This window comes from Protomyctophum bolini (assembly GCF_963924005.1).
Source record: "Protomyctophum bolini genome assembly, chromosome: 8".
In the NCBI taxonomy this organism is placed as follows: domain Eukaryota; kingdom Metazoa; phylum Chordata; class Actinopteri; order Myctophiformes; family Myctophidae; genus Protomyctophum; species Protomyctophum bolini.
The window spans coordinates 16,106,857-16,117,148 of NC_137869.1; the positions used below are offsets into that span (position 1 = coordinate 16,106,857).

Consider the following 10,292-nt stretch of genomic DNA (forward strand, 5'->3'; position numbering starts at 1 on the left):
AGTTGGTGCCATAACAAAGCCTACACTGTGAAATCCTGAGTGTCAATTTAACCCTGAGAGTGTACACAATTGGAACGAAATTGACATTTACCCATTTGTAACTCTGAGAGAGCACAAGTGGAACCAAATGGACCTTTTGTGCAGTCAAGTTAAATGAATACACAGTGTGTATGAATGTGTAGTTCCAAAAGATAGGGGTTTTGCATTTCCAAAGCTTATTATTTATTTTCTCTGGCCAGATCGTTCAGATCATAATGGGGATAGCCATTTGAAGTCATGTAAACTCTCTATTTTGTCATGATGTTATACAATATGAATTTAAATTAAGTTGCAACATTAAGTTGTGCCTTTCATCTAGCCTCATGTCATTGTCTATTCACAACATCAACCATAATATCATACATAAACATAGATATTTATTTTCATTAATGGCTTCCTTTTTTGGCATGTTTACATTTTCTCCAAAGTCATCCAAACATTTCCGAACGTACGGGAATAATTGAGTCAATGTTTGATAAAAAGGGACATTTTAGTTACATTCCTAAATCTTTTCCCCAAGGGACTCCTTTTGGCTAGACTTTTCAAAACACAATGATAGCGTAACTTTGACAAAGAAATAACCGCACCATGACATTTATCATGCTGGATCACTTAGCTCATGCAAGGTTCAAGTCTCTGCAAGGCTCATACTGTAGCTGTACTGAAATGAATGAAATCCATAAAAATAAACTATAACAATCCATGTTGTGCTTTTGAAAATGGTCAGTATTAACCATATGAACCATCATCCCTCTCTAGGAAGGTCATAATGGAGACATAGATGATCTACAAGCATTGTAACACGTTAAACTTGTACTGTAGATTGACTATTTTCAGTAAAGAGATTTGGTGTAGAGGGAAAAAGCAGGGGGTGAAATTGGCAGTGGTTAATGTCAAGTAGGCTACATCTTGAGTCGTAGTTAGAGCAAAGTCAAGCTGTGCACACATACCATGAATATTGTTTATAATGAATAGAATTTGGCCATGAAAGAGCAAAGATAATAGCGAGTTCAGTGTATATTATTATATTTTAAAGCATAGTAACAGCAGTGTTTCGTCTATATTATTGGCTCTGTAATTTTCTTTCACTTTTTGCTTTAAATTCCATTGCACATTTCACATTGGGTGGAGTGTCGTTAGCCATTATTCGTAACTTGCCCCCTTTAATTCGCCTAGTTTGAAATCTCCTTTGAACATTCAGTGAAGTTGTAAACACTTGAGAGGTTCTGGCTGATGGATGCTTTTGGTTTCATACACAGTGTGTGTTTCATAAAGGCTTACAGCTACTTGAAGATTTACAGGTCCTTCATGAACCACATGGTTCCTGTTGACTGCATTGATCAGAAAAAAATCTTGTCTGGGAACTTCCTGCCAGTTATCAAAGTTATTGCATGGGACTGAACAAGTAAACTATTATATGACCAGAACAGAAAACTCAATTTGCAGTGATGGCGTACACTTCCAACAGGCTACTGTATGGAGTAACAGGCAGCTAGATGCTGAGCAGAAGGAACTTATGTGAATTGCCAGGGACACAGCATGCAGCAGTGAAGGTTCGAGCAAATGAAGAAATTATTACTTCAAAGAAGCAAACTTGATCTCTTTCAGTGTACATTAGAAGAATTACCCACACAGCAGGTGATTTCTATCACATTTTTATCTCCTGAAACTAGAAGTAAGAGGACCCAATACTATACTTGTACAGACTGGATTCATGCAATTAAACACATTCGGTTTTGATTTACGCAGTTAATTAAATTAGCCTGATATTAGTGTTGCCAGGAGCTGTGTACAGTATATTAAACAGAAAATCCTCATGCAGTTTAGACAGTGCCACCTTTATTCATTCTCTGTACATCCGTGAAATCACAAATTGAGTGGCGTGATGAACTCTTCTATGGGAGACAGCATTGAAGCTCCCTAATAATACAGACCAAAATATCCCGAGGTAAAGATATCTTTTCAAAGGTTAATAGCTCTGCCTCAGACCTTGAAATGCGATCATTCTTTTCTACCCGACTGGTGCAAACATAATTAAATCTATGGGAATTTCCTTTCATTTTAATGCTAAGCAACACATATGGTACCATGGTAACTCCAGAGGTTTCTCTTATTGACTCCTTTAGCACCATCTAGTGGTAGCGTACGCACACCTAAGGAATGCCGGTGCTTGTTTCCTTTCCGTGTTATTCAGGAAGGTGGGGGCCTTTGTTATGAGCACATCACCACTCACATTAGCTCATACCCCTTAGCTAGCATTACAACCAGTTACATTTGCTCAGCAATGCGATACAAACTCACAAATGATTTACGATCGTCGTGTGTGCGGCAGCCCACCATGGACAGCTCTCGAACCTTTAGAGATAAAGCGCTTTGAAAATCCTGTTATAATGGAGGCTGGATGGAGCTGGATCTCATAGCTGGTGGGGACGGAAGCGCTCCATAGTAAACGGAGAAATGCTAAAAGGTAAATAAACAGTTGGGGCTTTCATATATGGAGTATACGGTTGTCTACGAACATACGCGTAGATAGCACCAGTTGTACTGTTAGCCTAGCTACGTTTATGAACGTAGATGGCAGTGAGATCTCTAATCGGTTTGTCTGCACCTATTGATTGACAAGGCAATGTTGACTAGCTGCAGTGGAAGACATCCAGATCAATGATGATCAAACCAAAAGCAAATGTACGGTATGTACACGCGAATGTACAAAGAGGTCTGTACATTGCAGGTCTAACGCATAAATGTACAATTTCTTGGAAAGCACCAAAATGATCACCTGTAAAATGATATGATGCTAACCGTAATTATTATGTAGACCCTTTTTCTGGAGATAGATGTCCTGTCCAATCACTATTCAATCACAATTGTCTTACGGGAATCTCAAGTTCCCAGGGAAAATCTAGATCTATTCTGTACTGTACATTTAAGTGACATATATAAGAATGACTGCACATCCTGTTTCTGATAATGCAACGGCGGCTAAGTGGAGATAAGATTAGTGACCGGGCCAGGTCACTGCCTAAAATTGTATGCACAGACACATGCAAACAGATTCGTATGTATGCAAACAGAAACAGGAGCTCTGAGAGTGTACAAATGGGACCAAATTGACCCGTGAGGGTCTGAGAGAGTTCAAATGGAACCAAATTTGGTCCATTTGGTTCAATTTGTACACTCTTAGGATTTTACACTACACTACACCACACACACGCACGCACGCACGCACACAGGTTTACTGTAAAGTGACAGAGCAACTGCTTTGCTGTGTTAAATATCAGATGCAAATGAAAAGAGAAAATCTATCATGACTCTAATGTGTCCTGATAGCAGGGGGCGCAGCACTCTCCTCAGAGGAGCCAGAGAGGAGCGGCGTGAGGAGGGTGATGTATGGAGGAGCTGGATGAGAGGTGAAAAGCGTAGCGAGACGGACGGAGGAAGGGAGGGAGGGAGGGCTGCTGGATTGCTGGAAGGTGGTGGTGGGGGGGCGGGGGAGAAGGGGGTGCACGGTCCCGCCAGACTCCTTGAGGGCCCAGGGCAAAAGTGGAATAAATGTTGATTAGTGTTGATTTTGTCCAACGAGCACCCGGCAACTGACAGTGGGACTAAGCTGCAGCGAAAGGGAACCATTAATCTTGGTCTGGTTTAAGTAGTGTATATTAATTTGTGTCATTTCCACTACGTGGAGAGAGGCCTCTCTCTCTCACCCTCTCTCTCTCTCTCATTTACCATATCTCCCTCTCTCCTGCTATTTCTCTCTCTTACTCCTCCTTCTCTCCCCCTCTCCATCTCTTCACCATATCTCCCTCTCCCACAAGCACTCTCTCTCTCTCTCTCTCTCTGTCTCTCTCTCTCTCTCTCTCTCCCCCCCCAGCTGTCTCCCTCTCTTTCTCTCCCTCCCTATCTCTCCCTCTCTTTCCCCGGTGTGTGAAAGGCTCATTGGTAGCGTACGCACAGAAGAGGCCTGGAGGTGGCGTCTGCGTATAGCAGCAGGGGAGAGTGGTAGGAAATGAGATTCCAAACACTACATTATGGAAAATGAACTCCTGGGGGGGTTGGTATGGTAACCACACTCGCATATGCCGTTGCGTGTTCAATTTAACGTGCATAACAAATTTGCGGACTTGATTAAATTCGTAACATATTAAGGAGGCTGGTACGAAGGGGGGAAAAAAGAAAGAAAAAAAGGCTGGCCAAATCTAGAGGGATTGAGATTGCAGACCACTTGATTGGAGCAATTGGCAGCACTGTGATTTCTGAGCAGTCAATTCTTGGGTTTGAGCATGGAGATGGCATGGAGTCTACTAGTTTGGTGAATGCTTGTGGCCTGTGCTCATTTACAAGTCCACTTGTCTCCATCCTGTCCGCTTTTTCCTTTTCACTATAATCGGGATGAGAGGGCATGGTAATGGCGGAACAACTTATCCTGTAACGTGAAAAATAGATCACGTTCCTTGTAAATGTGATGTCACTGTTAATTACCAAATCGCAGCGCAGTAAGATTCCTATAATTAAGCTCCTTAATATGATTAACATGTATCAATTAGGCGACTGACAATTTGCATAATGCATAACGTAACCACGTTGTTCTATACCCTAAATGATATCAACACACCACTTGCTGTACTGTCACTCAAACTCTGAGTGTCTTGTGACGACGCTTGGACAACAAATGCCATCAAAAGGAGCTAGTAGCACCCTGGGGTGCATGGTTAAGCACTTAAGCCTGATTTATATACATGATGGCCATACAATCACAGATCGGCTTGCAGATCGTCTATTTTACTATGATGACATGGCCAAAATAGGAATGCCATGCTGAAAGTGGTTACTCAAAGGCAGCATACACATTGCCCCATTTGTTCCATTTTCCCCATAATGCTGTGATCCTCCGGGCAAAATTAGATCTTAGCTCTTGCTCTCAGTGGATGATTAACCAGAGAGATTGGGGAAACAGCTGTGGCAGCTAGATTGGCACCCCAACCCCCCTCCCTCTGAACGCTGCTGTATCAGCAGTGGAGGAAGGATGAAAGGGAGACAAAAGGCGCACATATTTGAATCCTCTCCGGCCAGACTTAAAAAGACTAGAAAGGACGTGCGTGACTGACAATACTGTACATCTATGACCCGACATCTGCTGTACTGAACATCTCCTTGGGATCTAGGATATTGTGAAAATAAACATTTACAACCTGCTAGTTTACATTTACGTTGGTTCTCCACAAGCCCTGCATTCCTCCTACTGAATAACATAATTATTCCTTGGGAGAGGTTCCCTAAATCAGTGGTCTTGATAATAAGCCATGTGGTACTGTAGATATAACTAGCAGTAGTCTACTGTACCTGTATCACTGAGGCTTTGCGTGGCAAAACCGAAGATGCAACCCTTGGCTTAAAAAAAACCCCCTCTTAAACCCTGTATACTTTGTTGATTGGGGTCCCTAGGGGTCTACACTTCCTTTTTTTCTCCCCTAGACCAAAGGATCTCAAACTATGGGCCAGGACCGCAAGTAGGGTCATGGGAGTTTACGGTAGGGTCGCACATTGACAACTGAAAAAAGAAAGTGTAGGGCCACCAAAAGATTTCCCCCATGAAATGGAATAAAGACATTTGAGAACCCCTGGTCTAGACTAGACAATAGTCAGGGAATATTATCAGAATAATGTCAAATCTGGGAATAAATGTATTACCAAGAATTTTCTTCACCAATGTGTTTGTAAAGGTGTCTACCAACATATCCCACGTTGGTTTCTATTCAACCCCCTAGGGGAATTTTTGACAGCTGCTGAAAGTTGGGGTACCATCAACCAGGTACCATCAAGAAACCAATGTGGGATATAGTTAGTAGACACCTCTACAAACACATTGGTTTGGAAGAAAATTCTTGGTAAGAAATGTATTCCCAGATTTTATTAATATCCCCTGACTATATCTAAAGCTCACAGTCACAATGTGTCTTTTTTATAGAATGTTTGATTTATTTTGCAGAATGTTCTCCTACTATGACATGACATACCCAGAATGGGGACGCTAAGGTTAATGTGGTTAGAAAGACAAATTACCCATTTCTCTGCACTGGATATAAATCCTACCAGTTTCTTTCTGGTGATTATGACGGCTGACGTCATCTGTTTACACAATGACATGTCGGGCAGAGGCGAGTTCATACCTCTACAATACAAATAGGCAGATGCCAAACATGTGAATGGACTGACAATTCAATATAGTGTAGGCCCCCATACCCCCTCCAACCTTCTGCCCCCACCACCCATAATCAGATCTCTGGCTCATTTCATCCCGTCAAACATTACTCGCCTGCCCTCTGTAAAACACCCTATTTTCACCCTTCAAAAAATAACATTACATCACCCAGCCAGTCATTTTTATAAATGGAGGATCCCCTAGGCGTGAAACCTTACACTGTTCAAACAGAGGCCACGAGAAAGTTGGCCTTTTGTTGAGGTTGAGAGGAAGAAAATTCAACAGCAAGTCAGAGCAGCATATTTACTGAGCAGCTCACTCAAGGAGTGGTTCTGTTTGGGGCTGCTAGATTTATGATGTTGGCCAAGTGTTTACAGAGGTCAAGGCAGATCATTTTCCAAATCAGTTTGTCAAGCATTTGCTTATCTAAAGCGGCCTTTTCATCAATCAAAACAAAAAAATTGACAGTGCAAAAGAAAGTAGTCATACTTATGTATGTATTCCAGTATAAAAAAAACAGAAACATGTATCAATTTACAACTTTAGCAGAAGCTCTTATCCAGAGTGACTTAATAATCGCAACATTGGAGTAAAGTGTCATGAAAGCTAGTCGTCAACAAATGGCAGGGTAAATGGTCACGTAAACAGAGTGCAAACAAAACTATTTAGTATCACGTAAGAAAGTAACAAGAACAATATATTAGAATACATATACCACCTAACCTGTTCACACCTATTCTTTATTCACAGATTAAATTAGCTATATCTATATAGGCTATAACTTAGCCTACTTTTACATTTTTTTATTTTGCAATACTAGACAGACAGACAGACAGACAGACAGACAGACAGACAGACAGACAGACAGACAGACAGACAGATCGATAGATATGCAGATATGCACTGTACTGTAATGTATACAGTACATACTGTAGTTAGAGCACACTGACAGATAGTTGAGGCTCAGATTGAGTTGTGTCATATTTATATGATATGTGCCTAAATATACCAGGCCATAAAGTTATAGAATTCAGTTGAAAGGTTAGAGTTTCATGGACCAATAGCAGAGGAGTCAAATTGTTTGAATGTATTTTTGGAAAGTCCCTGTCAGAGCCTCTCATAGCACAGCGGTACTGCATGCACTAATGACGGCAAACTTCAACTTTCCTTGTCAAGCTGCTATTTTTACCTTTGCTCTGCATTTCAAACCTAAAAACACATACAGTATAGAGCGTCGCAGTCCCGCCCCCTTTCATGACGACGACAGGCCCAGGAAATAATTCCCCATTCATTTAAAAAATAATGTATTAAAAGATCTGTAAGCCTCAAACAAAGCCAACTCGGATTGTGACAAATCCAATATTTTGGCCCGAACAAATAATTAGAAAGAAGAAAAAAATACACTTTTTTTGTTGTTTTTCTTCTTTGTAATTATTTGTTCGACTCAAAATATTGTGTTTGTTGTCATGATTTGTCACGATCCGAGTTGGCTTTGTTCGAGGCTTACAGATCTTTAAATAAATACTTTTTGAAATGTCTATGGGGAAAATGCATGGGGAATTATTTCCTGGGCCTATCGTCGTCATGAAAGAGGGCGGGACTGCGACGCTATGGTCAAGGCTGTCTGCGTAGTACTGAATGGACAGTGTTGATCGGAATGCCATTGTCTCAGTAAAATAACATGCCACTTTCTTCTTAGACATTACCCTGTAGCTTTCACTACAGTGTTAAAGACATCATATTCACACACACACACACACACACACACACACACACACACACACACACACACACATACTCATTCACAGGCTCTGAAAAGTAGCATTCCTCGAGTAAAAAAGACAACCAAAATATGCTTGGAATGAAACTGGGCAAAGAGAGAAACAAAAAAAGAGACCAGTGTCTGTAATGAAAAAAAGAAAGAAGAAAGAAGACGCCTTAGTTTAAATAAAGTGTTCCTTCCTCCTCCTTTCCTCTCGGGTGTAAGCGCACCATTGTGCTTGTTTATACTTCACAATATTTCTGCTGGCCATCCCTCACTGCGTCCCAGTAAAAATACACAGAGTGGGTCAGAAGTTCAGGTCCTAGATCAACGCTGGCATTCTGTCCTGCAGGTGCTGTCAGCTGCAATGGGGACAGGCAGCCACCGACAGAAAATATAGTCAAATCATCAGTGTTCATTTAACTCAGCGAGTACACCAATGTACTGCATATGTAAATGGTTATATTTGTATACTCTCTGAGTTACAAATCGATAAATGAACAGTGAACACTGAAGGTTTTACTGTGTGCAGTCTATGGAAACAGCAGAACGGCAAAATAGTAGCTCTATTACTCGCAAAATCATAACTGTGGTGTGGACTCTCTGTGCAAAGAGAAGCACAAAATGTTTCTCACACATCAAAAATGGAGAAAACAAAAATATATATATAGAGGCACGAATAAGCTAGTGCAGTGCATACAGTGTTTTGGCTGTTGCAGTGCTAACTTTGCCATTTTAAAAAGACGCAACAGGACGAGTTTGACAGTTTGTACAAAGGACGGGAGAGCGGGGGGGGGCTTGTTAGCACCAAACTAGATTCAAAGTGGTATCTCCTATGACTTCAGACTGTAAAGAAAGGTTATTATAGTTGACTAGAAGAAATGCAAACACTACAAGAGAGTGTTTTCATTAGACAATTACCAAAGCGAAACTGAAAAAAAAGAAACGAAAAAGACTAAAACTAGCAATACGTAACCACTAGAGGGAGCAACATGTTAGGAATTTCTATAAAAATAGACATTTTATCGAGACACATCGATGGGTGACTTTAACCACAACATAGCAAAGAAAATTAAATCTGATATTCTATCTAGTCTAGAGAAAACAATGACATATTGTTGGTGTCGGGCATGGGCAGAAACTTTTATATTATTTGCTGCGTTATTTTATAGTTTGTCGTATGATAAAAGTAGCAGAAATAGACGATCTACAAGGCCATAAACATCATGAACTTTTCAGCTATTTTCATTGGGATGCCAGGTTATAACAAAGTGTGGGTTTAATAAAAAATAAATACCAATGAAAAATAAATATCTCGTGAATATTTTTCCCCAATTCCTTAGTAATTGGTCATACAAGGTTTTCTTGCAACAGTGACGATATAATCTGCTGGTTAAATTACTCCTGGTATAACTAATAATAAAAGATATTCTGAATTCTACAGAAAGTGTTTACATTAAATCAACTACTAAACCAGCCGTAACCTCAACCTTTACATTGCTTCACTAATAGACTGAACCAAAGTTGAAGAGGTATTTAAAACATATACTATTTAGGTGGTGGTGACCACGATGATAATTTTTACACTTTGGCAGCAAGCCTGGAATGCCAAATTACATACTAAACAGGAGGCTTATTCCAGTCGAAAGCAATGAAAAACAAGTATTGACTTCTTTTGACTCTCTAGCTTAGCGTCAATTGTAATGCAGATTTCACAGGTGATTTGATGCAAAAACGCTCAACATACATACTTTCTACATTTTAAAAGTATTAACAGCAGGACATGGGTTCCAGCTAAATCTGCAACAAGGTTCATCGCCTGTGACTAAAGCAAAGCCATACACAGCAAAATCCTAAGTGTAAATGTATCCATTTGTAACCCCAGAGAGCATTACAAATGTAACCAAATGGACTCTATTTGGGTACATTTGTACGCTCTCAGTGTTTAAATTAACACTCAGGATTTTACAGTGTAGAACTCACTTGCTGTCAATGATGAATTGCATGCAGCACAATAAAGCATGCGAATACAGGAACAAGCACCAAACTTTCTCTTAAGCTCTGAAACCTGCACCGTGTATTTATGGGTTGCCAACTGAAGGAGAAAAGCAAAGGGTGCGCAGCCAGGAAGGGGTCCAAGTTACTTTGTACTCTGTGCTGAGCCGAAACTTGGATGAACTCGAGGAACGCCAGGGAGTAAAACACTATGCATAACTGTGTCACTCCCCTCCGAAAACCTACCAAGACAAACAAGAAAAGAAGAGAGGCCAGCAGGCTTCAAAAGGCCCC

General features: G+C 40.6%; 1 protein-coding gene across 1 annotated transcript in view; it reads right to left on the reverse strand.

The window, feature by feature from the left end:
* pbx1b (pre-B-cell leukemia homeobox 1b) overlaps positions 1-10,292 on the reverse strand; it is a gene marked incomplete at its 5' end in the record, with an annotated part of 58,654 nt that overhangs the window by 46,784 nt on the left and 1,578 nt on the right.